Below are 26,146 nucleotides of genomic sequence, written 5' to 3'. Positions count from 1 at the left end.
TTGAAATTCATTGCTTTTGTATGTGTGCAATCTGTAACCAGATCAGATCTTGCATGCCAATTCTAACAAAAACTGGGCTTTTTCTAACCTCCAATTAAATAAAGGCACAGTAAGAAGTTTGGTAGGCTGGTTTGGCGGTGGGTGTTTCTGCAGTCACAGGGGGTAAAAAAAAGTGTTGTATGATGACAGATGACAGGTTAAAAGTGAAAAAAAAAAAAATACAAATTGTTATTTTACCTTGTGCTGAGAAATTTCAATCGCTCTCTGGCAAAAGTGGCACTGTTAAATAAGCTATAACAGTCTCTGTGTGACCATTTGTAGCTTGCATACTTAGAAAATGAAGCCCATACCCAGCTGTTATACATTATGACTGTGCCCAGATTCGGAAAATACATTTGCAATACATACATATTGCTTGTGAGGGACAAATACAGAGACTAACCAAATGACTATAAACACGTTTTCAGACTGCGACTAAAATGTTACAAAAATAAAAGTGTGAGACAATCATTTAAATTCTAATTTGGACAGTGTGCATCAATGTGTTTTTTTTCTAAGATTTAACTTCCTGCACATAGCAATGAACACAGCGCGAGCCATGAATGTCTGATTAGCAAAAAATGACTCCCACGAACTGTTCTTTTTAATAAGCCAAAAAGATTTTAAAAACACTGTATAATAGGCGAAAAACAGTACGTGAACACAGAGTAGTATTTCTGAATTAATAGTATTCATAAAACTGTACGCGAACAGTACCCAGATGACCTTCTGCTTTTTGGAGAGATTCTGAAGTTTGTATACAATGGACACTTTACTTTCACATGAGGCCGCAGAAGAGGATTTGTGGATGGCAGTGACGAAAGCAGGACATCCAAATGACAACATTCATACTTTTAAAAACATACTTTTTTAACAGCATACTTTTTTAACAGTCGCAAATGAATTACTTGTTCAAAAGAAGTAGCAATTTCAATTTCAATCAAGACTCAGTGAATCGTTATAATGGTATTAAAAACATTCAAAAAATGTATCTTGCCATCCACAAATGAGGTCCATAGCAATCTAGAGTGACAATGAAATCTACACCACCAAAAACTTTATAAAACGACTTAATTTAAACTATCAACAGAATATTCGTTTATTCGAATATTCTTTCAGTGGGTTGGGATGCGATTTTCAGTTTTGAGATTCGAATAATCTTTTTTTTTTTTTTTTTTTTGAGCACCTGGCATCCCTCATGAAACGGTCTTCATTCGCACTTGAATATAAGTTTTTTTTTTTTTTTTTTTTTTTTTTTTTTGCTATCGGGCCGAACGGTTCTAAGGACTGTCAGGTACAGTTACAGTTGTATTTCCATGTGAGCCTGGTATGGCGCGGCAGTTACAAACCGTTCTCAGCCTGGAATTCTAGGCACGGTTAGACAGCCATGTTTAGCCGTGCTGTTAGAGTGCATGCGCTTGACTTCGCCACTCTGTTGCCTGGCTACCAGTTTCTCCAAACAGCCAAATAAACAGCTACGCTACGTTCAATATAAAAAGGGAAAAAAAAAAAGTCTTAAGACAGTTTGGTCTGTGAAGGAAACATTTGCGCTTATTGATATTATACACGTTGTCGACTTCTCTGTTTATTTTATTTTTCACGCAGGGAGTTGTCTTTTTTTTCTGTTATCGAACAAAGTAAATATCAGATAAAAAAAGGAGTCCCAAAAACAGAAATAGGCCTATCTGATCATCGTCCATATCGCTGTTTAAATTACCCTTGCATTACCAATGCAAGGACTGACGCATTTGTAGTGCATTCTAAAGAGCTCCGTTATAAGCACCACAGTTGAAATTGAAACCGTATCTGTGCTGACTGGCCCGGATCGGTGCGGAATAGTAGTGTTAAGCAAAGAGAACCGTTCGGCCCGATAGTAGAAAAGCAGCTTATGAATCGCCCATGAGTGAACGCCATGATTCAGTTCATCTGATAGAGAAGACAAAAATGCAGAGGAACTCAGCTGTGTGGTAGCACTTTAAACTGAGTGAGGACAAGACAAAGGCAGTGTGTCAGATATGCGATTTGAAACTGGCCTACCACAACAGCACATCAAGTCTGAAAAATCACCTGAGTTCTGTAAGTAGTAGGCCTATAGTACATTGTTGGTGTAAAAAAAAAAAAACCCCTAGCTGCTTTTATCCGCCATGTTAATCAGTAATTTTACACATGATAAAAACATGCACTTAATTAGCCTAATAATAATTTGTCTATATTAAAAAGCAGGCTATTGCTCTTAACAGACCTGTGTGTTTTGTATCACTAGAGCAGTGTCCGTTCTCGGAACATAAACCCTGCCCGCATGAGGCGTGCCGCCTCCGGCTCGCATGGTTCTGTAGTTATTAAAAGTTTATTCATTCTGAACGTGTCACGTGTCCATATTGCACCAAAATGCCACACTGCACTCCATTGGGTCCGCAGCAACATACCCGCCAAGCGTGAAGTCGATTGGATGAACGGTTCTGGACATAATATAAATGCAAACAGACAGACACACAGATATTCCTGCCTTTATTAGAGAGAACAATATGTTCAGCCCCTCCCTCTGAAGCTTCGAATATTCGGTTTTGATTACAATTGAAGCTTCGAAGCTCAAAAAATTTTATTCGGATCAGCCCTATCATAGTCTAGCACTGATAATTAAACTGAAGGAAAACACTTCAGTTCCAAAGCATTATTTTATATTCTGCACGCCAACAGTAACCTAATTAGGCTTTATATATGCTTAAACCACGAAAGCTACACAATTAGATAGAGTTTTGTGTTGAGTCGAGCAGTGGGGTCTAAGCCCCAGCGGCCCCCCTATGATTACAGCAGTAATTGTAGACATCCCACTGTAAGGTGGCAATTAAAGCAGATGAGGAGATTTTCACATTAAGGCAATCTGAAATTGCTGACGGGTCACTGAGCTGACACAGCATGAGGGGCAATCCTTTTTCCTTTATCTCAGAGCTGCACACAGCGAAAACGCAAGGCAGGGTTCAGTTAAAATAAACCAGCCTGTAATTATGTCCATCTGGGTAGGGTGGGATCGGGATATTAAAAGTAACTGAAGTGTGATTTTAGGTTATATCAAAGGGTATATCCCCCTACAGCTCTCCCTAATATTATGAACACCTGAGCAGTTAGAGATTTTCTTGATGGATTTGGATAGGGTGTGCGAAACTGCACCTGCTCTGCAAAAATCTGTATGTATGGTAATAATAACATGAAGCATGAAATAATGTGTTTTCAGGCAAATAGGAATAGCTAGGGTTAAAAAAAAAAAAAATCTGCTTATCTAATATAACATTCATTTACTTAACAAAAAAAATACAAATAAAAAAAAAATCATACAATTAAATACTAAAATAAAATCTCGAATGTGTATTTTTTTTATCAGCACTTCCATACTCCATAGGTTCAAAATGTTTTCTGTTTCTGCCTAAATAAAAATTTAATAAAATGATTAAGCATTAATTTGAATGATAAAATTATTATTAAATTCTACATTAAATTAAATAAAAAGAGAAATAACTCTTGGTACAACCCAAAATAAAATTTTATCCCAGGCTAACTGTCTCATGCACATCATGTCCGAGACCGGGGACAAAGATATTGGCACTGATCTAAGAGCAACAACTGAATACTGCAATCAATCAAACAAGAGTTAATGTCCTTCCTGTGTCTTTTAAAACACAAACGGAATGTTGTTTCAGCCTGAAAAACCACCAGTGGAAGTACTACATGCTGCTTAATTAAGTAATAGAAAATGAGGTGCAAAGAAACCCATAATACTAGTCACGCTTCCATATCACATTCAGTCCAATATTGAGTGCTTCACAGCAGTTTAAAGAGCCGGGCTCTGAGAGAAGATCACCTTTTTCATGTATTTATACTTTCCAAAAATCTGCCCTCTTGCTATACAAAAGTGATTCCAAGGGATCACATTTGGCTGACATGTTTTAATATTTTAAGATACATTAAAAAAGAAATATGTAAAATGTGTTAAACATACATAGAATTAAATTAAAAGTATTGTATGATTCCCAATCATGCTTAAATAGGCATAAACTTTACGCTGCATCAAATCTGACTGTTGACCACTAATATCCCTAAAGCATCTGTTGCGTATTAGTGTGAAATAATAATAATAATAATAATAATCATTATTATTATTATTATTATTAACTCATCCCAGCAATGGAAGGCAGTTACATTAAGCTCTGGTGACAAATGCTGTTTAATTCTAATTGTACTTAAAAGCCAGTTACATAAAATAACTGCCAATTATCCATTTTAGCAGCTCAGACAATAGTGACACCATTGGAATTCTCTGAATCCATTTACCTTACATGCACAATAAATCCTCACATATGGTTCATACACTCAGGGTCTGCTTCATTATAAAATTCATTCCCCCTCGACACCCTGCTGCCGCAGAGTTCTTCCATCCATTGCTGAGGAATATATCTGGATCATATTCTGCATTAGGGATATTTGCTATCTGTGCAAAGCCCGCTACATACAATGTGCAAAGAAAGATGGAATAATATTTAGACAGTGCACCCAAAATGAAAACATAACTGTTTACAGTACCAGGGTTGGGTTCCTAATTTTTTTAAATGTTAAACTTTCTTATCATTCTGTGTTATAGATAAATGCTTATTGGGTGTTAATATGAATTTATTTATTTTAATTCTACTTCCTTAAATTTAAGTTAAATTTCAAATTCCTTTCTGGTTTATTTGATACTGCAATTCAAATTCAAATCAAATTTAGGAGTTGAATTGCAATTTAAAAAGTATTTTGAATTCAATTCTGAATGGCGCCCAACCCCATTATTTATATATTTTAAGATATCATGTCCTTCCAAAAACAGAATACTGAAATGCATGTAAAGACATTCAGGGGAAATGTTTACAGTCATGCTCACAGCCGCACTTGAACATCGCTCATGACCCTGAGTTTAGTCCCTTATTATAATATATCCCTGCTGGCACATGATTCTGATTGCTTCCACCCTCTCAGCCTCAAGCTCTCTCTCTCTCCTTTTCTCCATTCTCTGTATCCTTGTGTCCTTTCTAGAATAAAAAGAGTGCATAGGGCCTTTGGCTACATGCTCCTTTAATAAGAAGAACATAAACATTAGTGAATGTTTAACTTTAGTGTCACCATCTCTTAGTCTGTGGCTCTGTGATTCATTACAAGCACAATGTCATCCACAAGCACAAGTCTTTTTGGCACCTCACACAAATTGCTGTCTTTATTGGAGCACCACAAATCAGATATTTAGAAATCATGAAAAGTTTACGCTTCATAATGAGCAATGTCAAAGTTGTGCTATGTGCCCTAATACTCAAACTTAATTCTTTCACACTTTCATACTTGCTCACGTTGAATGTGAAAACCAGTGAAGTTTCCACAATGATTCCTCTCTTCCTTCTATAATGGATTTAGAAGATTTGCAATATAGTTGCACTGACTAATTTTATGGTAGCTCCCCACTACTCAGATTGCTCTCTTTTATTGTATGGCAAAAAGCAACTATTTAGCTCATTTTGAGTTCCCTGGACAAAAATGACACATTTACAGAGGCTGAAATGAGGTTGAACGTAGACTGAAAGGCAGAAAGAAGTTTCAACTATGTTAAGGACATTTTGAATTATTGTTTAGAAAGGAGTATCTACTGTTTAGTGTCTTTTATTTTAATCTTTTGAATAAAATAAAATGCTAAATAAAACATTCAAACAATAGACTGGAGTTTGACAATTTTCCTCCACAAATTTTCATCTTAAATTTTATTTTCAATGAACTATCCCTTTAAAAACATCCCTTTCTGACACAGAAAACATTTCCAAATGACCATGAACCTTAACTCTTTGTGTAGTTTAAAGTTGGACTAAGCAATATTTGAAAACCTCTTTTGACCACAGTGTATAGAACTCATGTGGTACTTTATGTCTTAAGGTTTATTCATTTACACCTAGTTGAGATGTGTCAGTGACTTGACACAGATCAGCTCTCAGATCAAGGTCATGCTTTGACTTGCTGTTATGCAAACGAACTGCTATATGCTGTCAAATGTATGTGGAAATGTTATTTTCATAAGTTTTCATAACTGTTAATTAGCAGCTCTAAGATAATGGAAAATATAAGGTAGTCTGGCACTTTAATTACACTGGTTTCACAGAGATATGATCCACACCCTCAAAAATGTTGTATTGATTAAGAATTGTATCAATAGAAAAACAATTGGAGGATATTTTATGTACTTATGCAAATTATAATTATGGTATTCATGGTAGCAGACGAGTGCAAGCAATTTTTATTTTGAAAATTAGTGACTGTCTTGTTCTCCAGTAAAAATATCCATAAACAGTTTATCTGATCAGATAAATTTTACTCGTGTAAAGACAAAAAAAGAATAGAAAGCAAGATATTAATACTGATAATATTTTTGCTCCTAAGACAAGAAAGTAAGTTTTACAAAATTCTAATTCTTAACTGAAACTCTGCGATCCTTAAAGAGAAATGCAGACAAACACTATACTGACTAAAATAGCCAGACTTTCCTATATGAATTATTCTTTAATAATGTGTGATTATTCATATAGTGTAAAAGCTGTGATGAAGAATTCCCCCTCATTTGGTCTCCTGAAGATGGCCTCAAAGATTTATTAAAACATGCTATATAAAGAGTCAGAGTAAAAATAACTGACACTGATATCATTTCTCACCTAGCCTGGCTACAGACCACCTCAGGGATCAACGACTGTTGAGAGAGAGAGCGAGAGAGAAGTTGAGTGTGTACAGTATGTGTTTGGTGGTCTTCACTGGTTAAAGAGAATAGGCATCATGAGGATGAAACTTTGGCTATTCCCTGACTGAACCCTGAATTCAATTATTGTGGCACTTTCATGCATGGAATTTCAACAAAAACCTGTATTGATGATATCTTCATTACTAAATAACATTATTGTGTTTATTATAAACTTTGAATATGACAATTGCACATATATTTTACTTACTGTTGTGCCTAACTGTATTACTTAAATGTTTTCCTTACTTATTTATCTGTATATATACTGCCTTAAATCTATTCAAATGATTATATTAACTGACCGTGATGAGTAAAACTTTGACATTTAGAGCTAATTTGCAAAAATACCAAACACAAACTAATAACTCCTTTTAATTCGGAAAAATAATCAAGGGTTAATAAATGATTGTGGCAGGAGAGGGGACAGATTGTTGTGGATTAGTGAACCAAATGAAGTGGCATTATGGGAAATATTAAAACACAAAGGACTGATATAGGCAGAACTCCCTTATGCTCTAATGATATCCTTATTACCATAGCAACACCATGGAGTCTGGGCTTTAAGTTATTTGCCTTTTTGTCTCGTTTTGTTTTATCCCATTTCTTTCTTTCTTTTTCTTTCATTCTTTCTTTCTTTCTTTTTCTTTTAATTTATTTAAATAAAGTTGCTGAGCCTGCCTCTTTTCACAAAGCTCCAATAAATCTTAGCACAAGAATTTTGACAGTTAAAGAAAGTTTATCATAGTTATTATCATACTCATAGTTATATACAAATTCTTTCCATTAAGCATCACAATAAAACATTTTAAAATGCCTTATTTTGCAAAATATTTTGCAAAAAAAAAAAAAAAAAAAAAAAAGATTATATCATCAATATGAATTTCTGGTTATGAATCTTTCAGAAAAAGCAGTTGATGTGAAAGCAGGAGTTTAAGTGTTTAATGAGCTTTTAAGTAAAAGTATATATGATTATGATTACAATTAGGGTGTACAGAAAGATGTAAAGGAGAATTATGAATTTTTGGATGTTATGCCCAACCGACCTTAAAAGCCTTCTCTCAAAATTCACCAAGCGTCTACCATAAACATGGGATTACATTTAGCCTTTTTTTTTTTTTTGTCATTATAGCAGTAAATTTCCAGCTTATTAGGGGGGAAAAAGCCATTAAAAGCAAAGGCGCCTTACGACATAAACTGACTGCTAAGACAAAGCAACAGCCAGTGACCATAACACTTCTGTGACCAAATCTGTTCAGCAGAAAAAAAATGCAGTCTGTACGGCATCTACTCTATGAGTCAAGGTCCAGAGAGTTGGCAGGGCACATCATTAGTTTTCCCCCCACACCGCAGTTATCACCTCTTTGAAGAACTGCTTTCAAAGAAGAGAATCTCAAGCATAAAAACAGAAAACTCCCAGGAACAAGACCACAGTCTTCTCAAAAGCTGAACAACATACCTGCTAAATGGCCAGTATTGCACTTAAAATCTCTATAGTTGAGATTAGATTCAACTTTATTGTCATTGCACCATGTGGGCACAATGCAACACGAAATACAGTAGACAGGGGAAGAGATAACAGCAAAAAAACATTAGGAAAGAGAGGAGGAAAAAACCACCAACCCCCAGACTTGTTGCTCCTTCTTTGGGAGCACCGTTTGAGGACAGGAAAAACACCTCAGCACAAAAGCACATAATCAATACACCATAAAAACATAACTTTGCAAATGGGGACGGAAGTTTGGGGATCGAGGTGATCCAGCCCAGGCAATCAGCATCCGGTCCTGCAGCCATTACAAGCGCTGGTCACAGACCCGCTCGCCCAGACTGGTGGGAACAAAGCGGCGAAGGCGAGGGATGGGGGGGGTTGGGTGGGTGAATGCATATCTGTATATGTGTAAGAGAGTTAGTGTATGTGTAGGCCTGGAGAGTTGCGATTCTCTCTAGATGCCTCAGGTCCGCAGATTATAGAGCGTCACAGCAAGTTGCCATGGAGACAGCCTTGGCCAGGTCCTAGACAGAGTCAACAATCATCAGGTGTCTGTGGGAGGGGGGAGGATGGGCGCGAGAGCGTCTCGCTGCCGTGCTCAACCGGGAGATATTTGTTATCCAGCCAAGGCCAAGGCTGGTAGAGAAAGCCGAAAGAGATATTGATACCAGTTGTTTTGGTCTAGTAAGCCGCATTCCATTTTTACGGTCACTATGATTGTCTCATTGTCCATTTTGGTCTCCAAATTCTCCAATTTCCTTTCCAAAGCCGTGAGCTTCTTCATGATGTTATCCATATTGCGGTTAATAGTCTCAGTCTCAATGCTGACCACTCTGCCCACTGCTTCAATCATGACGGGCAGCCTTGTGAGGCTTTGGACAGCTGTTCCCGTCTTCTGAATTTTCCGATAACCCAGGGCAAAAGCCTAATCCAATCAGCAGAATACCTGTTATCATGGTTCCGAATAGGTAGAGATGTCTTCAATGTCCTCCACGGAAAGAGCCGCCAGACACACGACCCGCCAATTCGCCCACGCGTCCATCGTGTAGCCAGCTGCGAACGTTCCGGCAGGGCAGTCAGGTTCCCCCGAACCCAAGCTCCTCATCGAGAAGATGGTGTCAATTGCGTTGAGAGACCAATTAATCAAATCCATGTTCGAGTTTAGGAGAGCAGTGCAGAAAGAGTCTCTCAAAGTAGACAAGACAAGAGAAACCAAGCAAAGCAGGGAAGGCAGGGAGGAGAGAATTACATGAAATGAATAAAAGTTATGAAAAAAAAATAAACAATTCATAGTTGAAACCTACCTTACTACTACTCCCAAAAGAGTTACATGAAATGAATAAAAGTTATGAAAAATGAATAAACAAGTCATGCACCAGCATTGTGCATATACACAAATAAAAATAATGTCAAAAATATTTTTTCTTATAAATGTCTTAGAATATTTATAATGTATTGTAATAAAATAATATTGTTATTGAGTTTGTACATAGAAAATGTTATTTTAAATATAAATATTTTAATATTTTTTAAAAAGATAAAATTTGTATTTACTTTTTTGTATGAAATAAACAGCTCCAGATGGCAGGAAATCCATTTTAAATGTCTAAGAGAAAATATCTAAGACATGGAGAGCCTCAAAACTTTATCTTTGAGTGGGTTCATCCTCTGCCTATAATAAAAACACAGTTTATGCTAGTTGTACTATCCTTTTAAAGAGGATGGTACAAATTGTGAAAATGGCACTACAATTGTTACCTGCAGAGAACATGTCCAAATCAACAAAGGAAACCTCTCTATGAATCACAGCCCAGCAGCCATTACCTGACACTTACTTGTGTCTCTGTGACATACTTTCCTTCTGTTCTCCACTATATTCGTCATGGCAACAACAGTAGCCTCCACTGCCAGCAAATCATACTTAGATTTCACTTAATAGAGAGAATTTGCTTATTTTTTATAGCGTAGTCTTCAGTGTGAGTATCATTTTACAAAAAGAAAAAGAAAAAACACTTTGACAGTTTTAAATCCATCATATGACAATAAACCTAAACCCAACTGCTTTTTAAAACACTCTTAAAACAGTCAAGACAGTCCAGATGAAATAATGTCTGAATCAATCAGACGGTATAATAGATATACAAGAAACTCAGCCAGAAGCCAAAAGTGAATGTGAATGCTGCTGAGCTCACAAAAAATGATTAGTTAAGCCCATCATTAAGATTTTATGCCAATGTTAAAAATACAGCAGATATGTATTAACTGTGGAAGCAAAAACCAAAGATGGTAAAACCTGTCATAATGGTAATATGTGCTGAGGAGGGGAGACACCTCAACTAATTTACTCTGAGTATGGGGATTTCAAGCTCGCTTTGCAAGCTAATGATTTTAAAAAGGCTCAATTAGTGAAACCTGACAGGCAGGGCAGGTATCATTTGTCACAATGGTAGGAGGAGACTTTTTGAGGTTAGACTATTTAAAAGTTATTTTGAAAATGTCACTTTCTTGTCCAGACAAGGGTGTAATTTTAACTCCCATACTAATCAATGTTTTTTTTTTCCTTTACTAGATTTAAAGCCTGGACATTTTTACATAAAAAAAATTATTTTATAAAATACAACAAAAAACAACAATCAAAAAAACAACACATAAATAAGACTTATTTTACCTTTATCAGACACTTTCATTGAATGTTTCAATCAGTGTCACTTGGTCACAATCTTATACTGATGATCATGCACACCAAAAGTTTCACATACTGCAATATTGATGTTCAGTATGTTTAGAATGAACATGAATATTTCTAAATTAGTACAAAATCCAGTGTTCTGATTAATGAATTGTAAAACCAAGATGGATTTCTGCCATACAACTGCAGTTGAAGCTACAAATGTCAAGCTCCAAATAGGACAAAAAAAAAAAAAAAAAAAAATCACATGAATAATGTCAGAATATTTATTTCTGGATTAACTGTTTCTTTAAGCATACTCTAAATTAATTTGCATAAAACTTAGTGACTACTTACTAGTAAACAATGAGAAATATCCTTTGTGCCATTCTTCCAGCTCTTTTAGTTTATGGTTGAGCAGGGACTGCACAAACATCTGCTGTAGCCAGGCAGGTCACAGAACCCAAGGCACGTTTCTTTGTTCTCTGTGGCAGTGTTAAAAACTGCATTTGTGACAGCTCAGATTAAGTTGGAACCAAGGATGTTCAAACAGAGACTGATAATGAAAGTAACCTCTAGACCGCTGACTCTATGAACCCCCTGCTGTAACACGGCCACTATCTCCACTTGCCAAGCAGGCTTCCATGCACAGCGGCGCTGCAGGAGAGGCCGGCTCCTCTGACACTGCAAAGTGAACCGAACACAAGTCTGAGAAAATAGGATGACTCTGTCATACCCAAAATAGAACAAATGTCAGATGGAATCAGAGTATTTTGGAAAAACTTAATTTGTGTGTCAGTTTATCAGCTATATGACCTGCTGACGATAGCTGACAGAACAAGTAGGCAGGTTTGCACAACCAAACAAAACATGGCAAAAATGCAGCAGACCTGGAAGCAACGTGAATCCACAGAGACAAAGGAGGAGAGCACCATCCAGTCATTTTTCAGTGCACTCGTTATGATGGCAACCAACACTGGGGAGAGAGCAGGGTCAGAGCAATGTGGAGTGAGAGCCAGACCCTTCCCAAGGTCAGTCTTGTTCAATACATCACACCACCTCACCCTGTGGCCTCCGCAAGACGACACACCATGGCCACATACACGCATCACAGAAACGCTTCTTGCTAAAAGAAATCATCCAGAGGGCAGTCCAACCAGATAATTCCTCTCAGCACAGGGACTTTGTGTGATCTTTTTTCTGTTATGCAAATAGGAGAGAATGCCTAAAAAGAATCATGCGTTCTCGGTTTTAATTTATTCCAAAAAATTAGCAAATACAATTAGTAAATAAAGCTCCATCCCATGTGTTCAGGAGAACAAATTTGTCACTTCTGGGAAAATTGGCGCAAATTCACCTGAGGTTCATTTAATATATGCACTAAATTACGGTTACACTTTAGTGGATGCCTATAAAACGCAATGAAATTGACTGGACAAATATCTGGGAGCGACAGAATGTCAGACATTCCTAGGAGGTCATAGCAGCCAATCATTTTGATGATTTTGGCTTTGGCTCTGGCATTTCAGAATGGTCAGATCAATGTTTTCTTATGTATGAATGACTTGCTGAGACAAAGTCACATGATATGCTACTAGGAATTTACTCTGTACATTTTCTTCATCATAGTTTCTGCATAAAATCTAAAGTATAGTATACACGTATAAAATATATAATTTATTAAAAATTTAAATGTAAATGAAAGTATAAACAATTAAAGTATAAAAAAGTTTAAGTAAAATGTAATCTAGGTAATTATTATTAATCTAAATAAATGTAAATTACACTATTGTTCATTATCATGCTTGCTCAATTTAATTTGAAGTGTTAAAATGCATTAGCATTGGTAGAAATGAATATGAACCTAGATTAATAAATGCAATCCAAACTTAACTTCCGTTAACAATTTTAAGCTCATTACAAAGTGTTCAAATTTTTAGGAAATTAAAATTGCCTCTTGGCATTTCCATCCAGCATTTTTTAATATACTATACAACATAAAAAAAAATTGCATACAAATATGTGGATGGAAACCTGGAAACCCTATTGATAGATGCTTAACTAAATGCTTAACACAGAGTGATCTATAGAGCCAATCTAAAAAAAGAAAAGAAGGGAAGAGCTAAAATGACCAATGTACGTCTCTGAGGGATACTGCTTCCCAATCACATTCTTTTCCAGACCGATCTATTTTTTTTTTTATGAAGGAAACTTTTGCACAATAAATTGATCTGCTGAACCAAGTCGACCTATTTTTTTGCAGATTACACTCTAAAAGAAGATTTTCCTTTTATATAACCCTACAACGCATAAAAGTATTTAATATTTTCTTTTCCTCATCTCCAAATGTGTGTCCTCCTAATTTGGGGGCCTCTGTGTTTGTCTTTAATCACAATAACAACAATACAGTATCACAACGCACCAACAACGGTGCCAACCAGGTGTTCAGCAGAAGTGATTAATGTTTTCTTTAAGGTCACTACAAAAGCTAGTTTCAGCTGTGGCAACTTTTTCCAGGAAAATGTCTTCATGAAGCAGCCCCAGCTTCCCGGCATCCACCTCAGCAGTTCACGAGCCGCTACTCTTCAGATTTCCAGCTGAAACCCAATGTGGAGTCAGTTTCCTTAGAGACCTCTTACATCTTTTTGCATTAGGACAGAGGGGTAACCACAAATGCCACAAACTGTCACTGACACCATTATGAAACTCAGCCCCTTACGCATAAAGAAATATACACATAGCAGACACATTCAGTGCACACACACACACACACACACACACATACAGTATCTGACCCACACCCTCCCCGAACCCGGGCCATTTATTATTAATACAAGAAATCATTAAAGAATCCTAATTGGTGATGTGCTCGCGGAGTCTCCGAGGTGTGCAGGGTTCTGTCAGAACTGATCTCCAGGCTTCCAATCTTTTGATAAGATGCCAGGACACCTTGCTTTCATGTGCTCCTCCTGTTGACTGCAAAAGATGTAATTTAAATCTTCCTTTCCTTCTCCTCCCCATTCCAGGCTGATTAGCGCAAACCCGCTCCCAGACTGGCAGATGGTAATTCAGGAGCCCTCGTCTGGGGAAAGTTGCCATTAGCGGCAGGTAGCACGCCGATACGAGATATGAAAACCTCCAGACGACTTGACCCAACTGTCAGTCACAGAACTGAAGTCAGTAGTTCAGCATGGCTAATGATACCTCACCAAAGCGACAGAGAAAAAAAGACAGAAGTCGTGAGGTAAAACTAAAGGAATGATGAAGAATGATGTGAAAACGTAATCAGACAAACGCTAATAACAGTGTGACCAGCGGTACAAATGGTTCTCTGGACTTCTAATGACAGTCAGTCCCCGGAGCAAGAGACCAGGGTGCTGTAAGGTGCCCTCTCATTAAGAAAACTTCAGAAACTTCCTGTGTGTTTCAAAAACTTGCGCTAATAGTTTAAAATAACATCAATGACGTCTGTCTCAACAGCCCCTACCTGCAAAATATAGACTAACAAATGCATTTGACTGTACAAAAATCAGCAGTGACCATAACGTCACCTGTCAGACAACACAGGCATGTTGAGATTTCAAAGAGCTTATCATTATACAGGAATCTTAGCAATGTCTGGTTTGACAAAAGCAATCATGGTGACAGCCCATAGCAGTGTCTGACAGTGCTCTCTGCAAACCCAAAGTGTGACTGAACCAGTCGGACACTGATTATGCAGGAGTAGCACTGCTGCCAGCACCTGTCAAACCAGCTGTCCAGAGGTAAATAAGAGCCTCTAGTCATTTAAACCACCATTAAAAAGATTATATTAAGCTCCACTTCCAGCCAAGGGCCTATTTTTTTTTTCTGGAGGTGTCCCTCAGTTTGAATCAGCTTGATTCTTCTGCTTCCAACCATTCACGCACATGAATGCTAGTTGACCTGCTTGCAGTTGCGCTAATTCAAAGCCAGTTCATTACATCCGAGTCTCATAATCCTCTTCTGCCGCTGGTCTCCCTCTGGTAAAAGCTATTTAAATGAGTCCCATTGGTCACTTGTTAAAAATGAGGTTCCCGAAGCCCAGTTGTACATGATTGATGGCAGACTAAAGTAGCATAGCGTAGCTGGTGTACGCAGTGCTAGGGAAGTTACCTAGAAACTGTAAAGCTACAAGCTAAACATAATGGTAAATAGTTAAGCTATAGTCAAGCTACACTTCTGAAAACATAGCTATAGCTATACATCACAAGGTAATACTTACAAAAAGTGGCTAACTACATTGCAACTACTTAATAGCGCCATATAATTTTTAATATAACTATCCAATCATTTACTGTTAATTTCAGTGTCAAAGTTTCTCAGCCCAAATATAAGTGTTTTTGAATGAATAAACAATCCAAATTAGAGTGGTAACACACCTTAACCACATTGTAATCAAAACACAAAGGTTGCAAATTAAATATATGTGCTGCATTTTCAATAATAATAATAAGATGCAACACATATTTATTTAAATTGCAAACTTTGCAATTTGAAAGTTGCACTAAGCCATATTGCAGTTTAGAATAATTGTGCAGCCCTAAAATCTAAACGTAAAAAAAAAAAAAAAAAAAAACTAATAGAATACTTAATAGACATAATGATAAACTAAACTTTCGGCTATGGAAAAAAGGCCATGCAAGGACACTGTAAATAGTACATTATCTGTACATTAAAATAACTTTCTGAACAAATTAACATACATAAAAGAACCATTTAGGATAAACTAATTAACTGAAATGCATTAAACTTTAGAGCTCTACAGAGGAGACCCTTTAGAACAAACTAATTCACTAAAATCAATCAAACATTTCAATGCTACATATGGGAGCAATAGAGAAGAAAACGTGTTTGAATACCTCAGCTCACACAGTTTTAAGTAAAATTTAATTTAACATTACAAAAAGGCTAACCAAAGCTGAAAAAGCTACAGTGAGCAGCAGTCATGCTGCTAAACAATTTAGTTTAGCTAATTACTCCCCAACATGATTTGCATGTGAGCATTGGTGCATAACAGGACTCAGTCACGGGATGGAAGAGTCACAGAAGCTGCCGCGATATGCATTGACTCATTTTCCCTTGAAACGCAGCAATCACAAGTGCTTGTCACACTATCACAATAACACACACTTTTTGTGTACAGCCTCCAAAGAGACGGCACAGAGTTTCATCTATTTGCACCCGGATTGTCAGCATAGCACCCAGGCTGACAGTTCCATTTCTCCATCTCCCTGCGGTCGGACTCACAGAGCAGCAGGCCACAGAGTCTTCTGAGGTGCATGCAAGCCTCCAGATTGCCTGGAGGAAGGATTGTAATTAGCCTCTCGCTCCGCAGGGCTGATAGAGGCGGGAGGGTTTGCTTGCATGAGTGTGTATGTGTTAGAGCATGTGTTTAATGCTAGGCATGTGTGACTGGGGGTGACAACCTGGTTTTGGGAGGCGAGAGGAGAGATTGAGTGCGCTGCGATGTTGCCTGGTGTGTCACAGTTCTGTTGGTGAGAACGGCACCTCAGGCTCTGCTGGTGATTGCTTTGATGTGAAATGATTTCTCTCTACCCGCCGGTGGAGTCCGCAGACCATGGGCGCATTTTGATGCCACCAGGCCCTCGCTCAAATGGGCTCGTTAATGTTATCTCATACACTCGGCACATGGACCTCTACAACACAAACTGAGCTAGGTGAGAACACAGCTGCTGTTCTGATCATCAGGTAATGTCCCTGTAGGACAGAACCGGCCCATCAGCTTGAGAGATGCAAATGAAACATACAAAGGGTGATGGCTATGAAGCAATGAGCTCAATGACACGTCTTCTAAAAGACATTAACTGAGATGTAGTCCCTCTAGATAAGGGATCTTTTAACTTTACTGAATCTCCACCAAGAATCTCAGCCACCCCCCCTACATTTTCTTGGTAACAAATTATAATAACTAGAAAGAACTCGGAGTAAGAAACGTACATAAAAAGATACTTAATAATAAAGTAACATTTGCACTTAATTGTTAAAGCATTTGTTCAGTCTGTTTAATGTTCACTTATAAATACACTATTGTATATTATGTTTGTTAATATTACATTAATTTGAAATTTAGTTTGCTCACTGGGGGTTCCTGCAGGACTGAATTCCTAAAAAAAACACTTTAATAAAACATTTAAAAAAAATTATCACAGGTTGCAGTACATGATTCACGGTTGCATTTCAATAATAATGGAGCCAGTAGCTAATTTTCTAACTAATTATATGGTCAAGTCATCCAGGTGTGTGAGCATGTGTGTGGTGTGCATATGTTCTGGTGTGTTTGTGGATGTGCTGTGCTACTGGAGCACCTTGACTAGGGTGGAGGTCTCTAACAGACTGCCAGCATCTGCTGCAGTTCAACACCGTCCTGCCCAGACACCGTGAGTGAAGGTGCAAGTATAGCCATCAATTAGATTTTAACAAATGACTTTCTAAGTACATTACCTAGCAGCTGCTAAATCGGTCAACCCCTCCCTTTCCCCATCTCAGAGGGGACAGCAGAGAAAAAAGCGGGAGATAAAAGCAGAACTTTTTCCCCCTTCTTTTCCACAGTGTTTTGTTCTACATCATGGCCAGCTGCTTGTAAAGTCAGCGATGGCCAGGGGCGCTGAGCGGTGGATCGAAAGGGAGGACCTAACCGCATCTCTGGGGGCCGAAATGGGAGGTAGGGACATGGAGACATGTACTACAGAGCATGTCCACCCCAGGCTAAGGCCGTAAAGGCCACTCGCTTTCTCTCTTTCTCCTTCTCGAGCTTCATTTAAAGGGATAGTTCACCAAAGAATTAAAATTCTGTCATCATTTACTCACCCTCATGTCACTTGATTCCATTCAAATGACTTACTTTCTTCAGAATCATGAGAGGATCATAAAAATATTACAAGCACTGGAAATCATTTAACAAAAATTAATGATAAAAATGTTCATTAACAAATGGTTTTTAGACAAGGTGAAAAAACATGATTTACAATAGTGTACTAATCTTATTGAAAAGACCAAAATTTAAGTTGTTATTAAAAAATTTGACATCTGCTCATTTTCCAGTTCAACTCAATGACCCAATGATCTGGTCACAGTGGTTAACAGCTCACTGGAACAGAAGGTTATCAGTTCCTCACACAAAGCATACAAAGAATTAAGATTTACCACAGCCTCACTTTTTCTTTCAGAAGAATGTAACATGCAAATTATCTCTCTCAGTCAATCCATTTAAAGCATATTCACACAAACGCTGCCCTTGAGAGCCATATATAACTCGTAAACTTTTCTCATCTTTCACTGTAGTGCATTTGTGGTGCCTCTCCATTTCACTAAGAGGCATAACAGCTGACAAAAGTTCAACGGCTTTCACTTTATCACAAGTTTTTGAGTCACACACTCCTTTCAGTCATGGCAATATAGCAGTAGTGATTCAGCGGACATGTGACCATAAGCTTCCATAGAAACACAAAGCCCAGTGCTGATAACTGCTGCCGTTAAGGACATATTTCATTCTTGTTATGCTCTTTAAATGATTTCACCAAAATGTTTTTGTGCCACTAATGGCACTGTAGGAAGCACTTAAAAGCGTGCCAGTTTGAAATCTGTGACATTCAGAACTGAACTTCAACCATTGAAAGCTTCCCTTTTTACTCTTTAGAAAGACATTCTGTGAGTGTGACTGAGACTTTGCAATTGTTGCTATTGTTTGTGCAATGAACAGCAAGAATGCAGGAGATGTTTTTCCAAAAACACAACAGACTTGCCACTAAGACCTGGGTTGTCAAGGTTTTTTGCCAGCAAAGAGCTTCCTGCATTCCTTATCGCTCCCAGAAACAAATTAAAACACGACATTCAGCTGCAGCCTAAAAGAATCAGAATCTGATTGAATGCACTGCATTTGCTTCACATGTGGCATAAATTATGACAAATACAGGTTTTTTAGCATTTTACAATGTGGTCTTGTAGAAAGATTAGCATAGTAATTTCATTGCAACCTGAGCACGGTTAAAAAATTAGAACACAAGTGAGAAAAATAATATATCCTTAATATATAAAGCTTCACAGGAGAGTTAATTAATCCAAACATTGCAGTAAGTGCTCAAGTTAGAAGTAGTGGTAACAGGAGATGGAAGAATATAGGCTGAAGACTACATGAGAGAAATACGTCTAAACAGGTGAATGAACAGGATATACTACTACTACTCTCACTGTTCAAAATGTCTAGAGGTGTTTGAAAACCTGATTCATTGTACAGCAGGTCAATGTTTTTTTTTTGTTTGTTTGTTTTTTTATTAACTTCAGTATGTAAAAAGTTTGTATTTGATGACCTTGTGACCCATTTGTAGACAACATATGAATTAGATTAAACACAATTTAGACTTGAACAGCTTAATTTTGTCTTAAACGTTTGAGGTTTTAGCAACAGAACAAAAATTATAAAGGAACAATTTCTGAGTGAACCAGGATAAGTAACAAGAAAATATAAGGGTAAGACCTGATTTTATTAGTTTAAAAAAAAAAAAAAAAAAAAAAGTGGCCATTGCATACTAGAATGGAGGGAGACTGAATCAGGTTCACTAAAACAATGACAATAGACATTTGGCTATTTGAGTAAATAAATGTTGATAACAAAGCCAACAAAAGAATACAAGGCCATGATATGATTACAATCCCCATGCTGACGTGTTGTTCAGGAATTATATGTGCCATGCTGAAGGCATCTTTCAATGACAAGGTGTCTTTAACTTCTCATCTCCACATAAATAATAAAAAGATATAAATAAAATACCAGTCACTAACAAGTCACAGATTCACAAAATAATAAACACCTCATATGTGGATTGAAGGTTGGTTTAAACACGGCATTCTGTGGAGAGCCATTTATTCTGTGAGCGGAGCGAGTTCACAGATCCTTCATGTGTTTGCTAGACTTACACATCCCAGCTTTGTTTACTGATAGAATTAGTGTGGAAATTAATTTCCACTGCATAGACAGTGCGGCCTCACCTTTGAGTCTGTCTCGCTGTTTGGAATGTGAAAAGGCAGAATGTAATTAAATCAATTATAATACATTTTTTACCATTATAATCCATGTTTGTTTCTTTAACGCACAAACTTTTTAATCACAATTTTTAATGCATAAGCCTCAGGCATCGAACACATCAAGATTGGTGGTTAAATAAATAGATGGTGGCCCACATTACATATATTACATTTTTAGGACATGCTTTTGTCCAATTAGCCAAAAATATGGCACCCAACAGCACTCTGCTCCTGGATGAATCATCCCTCCCATCATGACTTATATACAAAGTATATATATATATATATATATATATATATATATATATATATATATATATATATATATATATATATACATATATATATATATACATATATATATATATATATATATATATACATACACACACACATACATACAGGTGCTGGTCATATATTACTGCAGCAATGCGGCGTGGCATGGAGTCGATCAGTCTGTGGCACTGCTCAAGTGTTATGAGAGCCCAGTTTGCGCTGATAGTGGCCTTCAGCTCTTCTGCATTCTTGGGTCTGGCATCTTCCTCTTCACAATACCCCATAAATTTTCTTAAACTTCCTGGTTTACGGCTGCGTTGACCTTGGACCTCAGAAAACACAGTGGACCAACACCAGCAGATGACATGGCACCCCAAACCATCACTGACTGTGGAAACTTTACACTAAACCTCAAGCAACGTGGATTGTGTGCCTCTCCTCTCTTCCTCCAGACTCTAGGACCCTGATTTCCAAAGGAAATGCAAGATTTACTTTCATCAGAAAACATAACATTGGACTACTCAGCAGCAGTCCAGTCCTTTTTGTCTTTAGCCCAGGCAAGACGTTTCTGACGCTATCTGTTGTTCAAGAGTGGCTTGACACAAGGAATGCGACAGCTGAAACCCATGTCGTGCGTAGTGGTTCTTGAAGCACTGACTCCAGCTGCAATCCACTCTTTGTGAATCTCCCCCACATTTTTGAATGGGTTTTGTTTCACAATCCTCTCCAGGGTGCGGTTATACCTATTGCTTGTACACTTTTTTTCTACCACATCTTTTCCTTCCCTTCGCCTTTCTATTAATGTGCTTGGACACAGAGCTCTGTGAACAGCCAGCCTCTTTTGCAACGACATTTTGTGTCTTGCCCTCCTTGTGCAAGGTGTCAATGGTTGTCTTTTGGACAACTGTCAAGTCAGCAGTCTTCCCCATGATTGTGTAGCTTACAGAACTAGACTGAGAGACCATTTAAAGGCCTTTGCAGGTGTTTTGAGTTAATTAGCTGATTAGAGTGTGGCACCAGGTGTCTTCAAAATTGAACCTTTTCACAATATTCTAATTTTCTGAGATACTGAATTTGGAATTTTCCTTAGTTGTCAGTTATAAACATCAAAATTAAAAGAAATAAACATTTGAAATATATCAGTCTGTGTGTAATGAATGAATATAATAAACAAGTTTCACTTTTTGAATGGAATTAGTGAAATAAATCAACTTTTTGATGATATTCTAATTATATGACCAGCACCTGTATATATGAGAACAATCTTCTACCTGTTTAGCACAGGATGGGAAATCATGAGTCTTAAACAGTCTGCTTAAACTGCTAGAAAAGGGAAAACATACTTTTTGAACACAAATGTTTACTGTTTATACTCCAATATAAAGAGTGTGGAATTTAAATGTAGGTTTTGACAGGCATTTCCCAACGAGGTGTTGTTATTTCCGTCGCCATCTGGCTTCTCAGGTCATTTGGGTTGGGCTTTTAATGCCTGTGCAGAGTTCATTAGGAAAAACACTAATGGAACAGCCATTATTGAAGAGCACAGTTTTAAAGAGACCTAAGAGACTAGCTTAACAGTTTTAGGCAACTTACTTTAGCTGTACATACAAGAAGAAGGAAGCAAACTAAATATTCTAATTACTAAACAAGCGTCTTTATGAATAAGTCACTGAATCATTTACTGATTTGTTCAACTGATTAAATCTGGAAATGCACAATGTTCTGCTGGGACTTTTTCATTGGCAAAGCAAAAATAGACAAAGTGGCTGGCAATAAAATGCAGGTTAATATGCAGGTTAAAGGGCATATAATCACATGTGCAAACATACCATTACTTTGAATATCAGCAGTTTAATTTTTTATATATATTTGAAACCGCACTTTTTCTTGCGTGATATTGCCAACAGAAAGATTAGATTATAAAATAAACAAACATTTTGAATTACTAAAAACAAGTGATCTAAAAAGACTATCAGCATATACATTGAGAGAATGATCTATCAAACATAAGTGTAAAAGCCCTATGCCTTTTTACCAACCACTTTAAAAATACAAACTGGTTTTTACATCTTATCATTATTTAGCTTAATGACTCAAATGATTTCTTCTCAAAAGATTGTATGACTTGTATTTCTCTGTGTGAAACAGTTGTTGTGTGAAACCTGGGATGCACAAAAAGTGTGTGATTTTACAGATGTGTCGTCAACACAGACTGTTTTAAAAACACAAGAGCATCGAATGCACCCGTCACCTTGGTTACACACATCAGCTCTGTCCACTGACGAGAGGTGAGTGAGAAGATTAAAATTGTGCACATTAAAAAGATTCTTGAAAAAATGAGACCACATCCTAAGACGACAGGAAGGATCACACAGACTTTTCACAAGTCAATGTGGCAAAAAAAAAAAAACACTAAGCCGAGATGGAGTGCTAATTGAATTAAAATTACAAATGTGCAATTTCTTGAATGAGTGAAACAGTTAATGATGCTGAAGCTGTATAGAAGCTCAAAGGCAGATGGTCAGCACATGGAACGACTGGAGCGGTCACTCCAAATGTGTGTGTCTGCTTCCCCTAGTGGCACTGGAGCAATAACACAAAACCAGAGAGAATCCTGAAAGCTTCCCCGTTCTCCTGTGACCCCCTTCATCCAGGCTACATACCTTTCTCCTCTCTCTTCTTGTACGGCTCTTAAAACCCCTCTTGCCTCCCCCACAGAGAGTAGCTAAGGTCATTACAGAGTGCTGTCAAAACCTGTGACTGCTCTGCGTCAGAGGATTAGGGGTAAGAGAAAAAGCACAGTCTTCATTTTTTTTTCACCTCCTCTTTCCCCATCCTAAAGTTGACCTCTCATTGTTTTGTAGCTACTTTCACTGTGGGTTCCATTAAGGCACATAGGCTGGGGGTACATGGAAAGTACCGATATGGACAACAGGTGAGGATCAGGATTTATACAGCAAGCTTGTGATGATTTCCAAAACATCCCAGGTTAACAGGCGTAAAATTATTTCAAAAACATAAAATGCATTTTATTTAGTAAAATAACTCATACTGTGAGAGCTATGGCCTAGTGGTTAGTACATGCTCCAACATCTAAAATCCAACCTGCATCATTTCCTCAATTCAATTCCCCCTTCTTCTTCCCCCATCCTTTCCTTGATGGATGCATGATATCAGCAGGACAGAAGTCAGAAAATTAAATAAAAGTTTTAATGACATTCTCAGTATGTTTTAAACAGCTCTCTAGTAAGTTTCATCTGTGTGTGAAGATGCTGCAGGCCGTTGAGTAGCGCAAATCCATGAATGAATGTTCTGAAGTAAAGTAAACGTCATTGGATTTCTCGTGCTCAGGGAGTAGGGAGCAATGAACACGGTATAGGGACCATGTCAATCGAAACATAGTTCATGCATGGAGTTCTCTTGTAATGAGCTGGTTATCTAAATCAAGCGTGTTAAATAAGAGAGGCATGCAAAATATGCAGAGCGATGTTACGCAAAAACTGGAATTAAGAACCACTGGATTAGAATAATATGATTATTATTATTATTATATTATTTCATTCTATTATTAGTTAATACTACAGCAAAGCTTTGGCCATCACTTGTGTTATTTTGCAGATGTTGTCATTCAATTAAAAAAAATACGCTAAAAAATGTAATTGTATTAATATGCTATATTTTTATTTCTGATCACTTGTTGATGGTGCCCTAGGCCTAGTTCATCTATGCATAGAAAAGGCTCTGTACAGTCGTGGCCAAAAGTTTTGAGAATTACATAAATATTGGAAATTGGAAAAGTTGCTGCTTAAGTTTTTATAATAGCAATTTGCATATACTCCAGAATGTAATGAAGAGTGATCAGATGAATTGCATAGTCCTTCTTTGCCATGAAAATTAACTTAATCCCAAAAAAACCTTTCCACTGCATTTCATTGCTGTCATTAAAGGACCTGCTGAGATCATTTCAGTAATCATCTTGTTTAACTCAGGTGAGAATGTTGACGAGCACAAGGCTGGAGATCATTATGTCAGGCTGATTGGGTTAGAATGGCAGACTTGACATGTTAAAAGGAGGGTGATGCTTGAAACCATTGTTCTTCCATTGTTAACCATGGTGACCTGCAAAGAAACGCGTGCAGCCATCATTGCGTTGCATAAAAATGACTTCACAGGCAAGGATATTGTGGCTACTAAGATTGCACCTAAATCAACAATTTATAGGTTCATCAAGAACTTCAAGGAAAGAGGTTCAATTCTTGTAAAGAAGGCTTCAGGGCGTCCAAGAAAGTCCAGCAAGCGCCAGGATCGTCTCCTAAAGAGGATTCAGCTGCGGGATCGGAGTGCCACCAGTGCAGAGCTTGCTCAGGAATGGATGCAGGCAGGTGTGAGCGCATCTGCACGCACAGTGAGGCGAAGACTTTTGGAAGATGGCCTGGTGTCAAGAAGGGCAGCAAAGAAGCCACTTCTCTCCAAAAAAAAACTCAGGGACAGATTGATCTTCTGCAGAAAGTATAGTGAATGGACTGCTGAGGACTGGGGCAAAGTCATATTCTCCGATGAAGCCCCTTTCCGATTGTTTGAGGCGTCTGGAAAAAGGCTTGTCCGGAGAAGAAAAGGTGAGCGCTACCATCAGTCCTGTCCGGTCATGCCAACAGTAAAGCATCCTGACAACATTCATGTGTGGGGTTGCTTCTCATCCAAGGGAGTGGGCTCACTCACAATTCTGCCCAAAAACACAGCCATGAATAAAGAATGGTACCAAAACACCCTCCAACAGCAACTTCTTCCAACAACCCAACAACAGTTTGGTGAAGAACAATACATTTTCCAGCACGATGGAGCACCGTGCCATAAGGCAGAAAGTGATAACTAAGTGGCTCGGGGACCAGAATGTTGAAATTTTGGGTCCATGGCCTGGAAACTCCCCAGATCTTAATCCCATTGAGAACTTGTGGTCAATCCTCAAGAGGCGGGTGGACAAACAAAAACCCACTAATTCTGACAAACTCCAAGAAGTTATTATGAAAGAATGGGTTGCTATCAGTCAGGATTTGGCCCAGAAGTTGATTGAGAGCATGCCCAGTTGAATTGCAGAGGTCCTGAAAAAGAAGGGCCAACACTGCAAATACTGACTCTTTGCATAAATGTCATGTAATTGTCGATAAAAGCCTTTGAAACGTATGAAGTGCTTGTAATTATATTTCAGTAACCAGGGCCGGCTCCAGGCATGGGCACTGGGCAGGGGTGGGCTGAGACCACCCAATCAGAATTAAAAAAAAATTAATAAACAAAACTTTTGGCCATGACTGTATATCGGTCCCATATGAGTTATCAGCTGATATCAAAGATTATTTATCTATTAGTATCAGCTGATATGAAATATTTAATTGTGCATGCTAATTTCCTCCATTTTTATTTGTTAAATTTCCTCTTTAAAAGCACTACAATTTAATAACTCCACTAAATGTACAAACACATAAAAAACATACAAAACCAAACACCAAAACGTAAACTTTTCAAAATAAAAACTACACTACAATTAATAAAATAAAACTTACACTTTAGGTCAGGGATGAACAAATAAGGTACCAATATGGACTCTTTAGGTACAAAGGTGCGTCTTTTGAAAAGGTTATTGCCCCAGTGACAGCTTTTGTACCTTTTTCTCCTGAGAGTGTAATGTAAGCAAACTGGTTTTTGGTATTGCCCAAATTATTAATATTAGTGCATACCTACTTTCCTTTACATTTCATTAATTTACATGCTTTTATCCTAAAGTACGATGCAAGTTACAAATTTCAAGTATGAAATAGAT

This window comes from Cyprinus carpio, chromosome A13 (assembly GCF_018340385.1).
Source record: "Cyprinus carpio isolate SPL01 chromosome A13, ASM1834038v1, whole genome shotgun sequence".
Lineage (NCBI taxonomy): Eukaryota > Metazoa > Chordata > Actinopteri > Cypriniformes > Cyprinidae > Cyprinus > Cyprinus carpio.
This window is presented reverse-complemented; position numbering follows the sequence as displayed.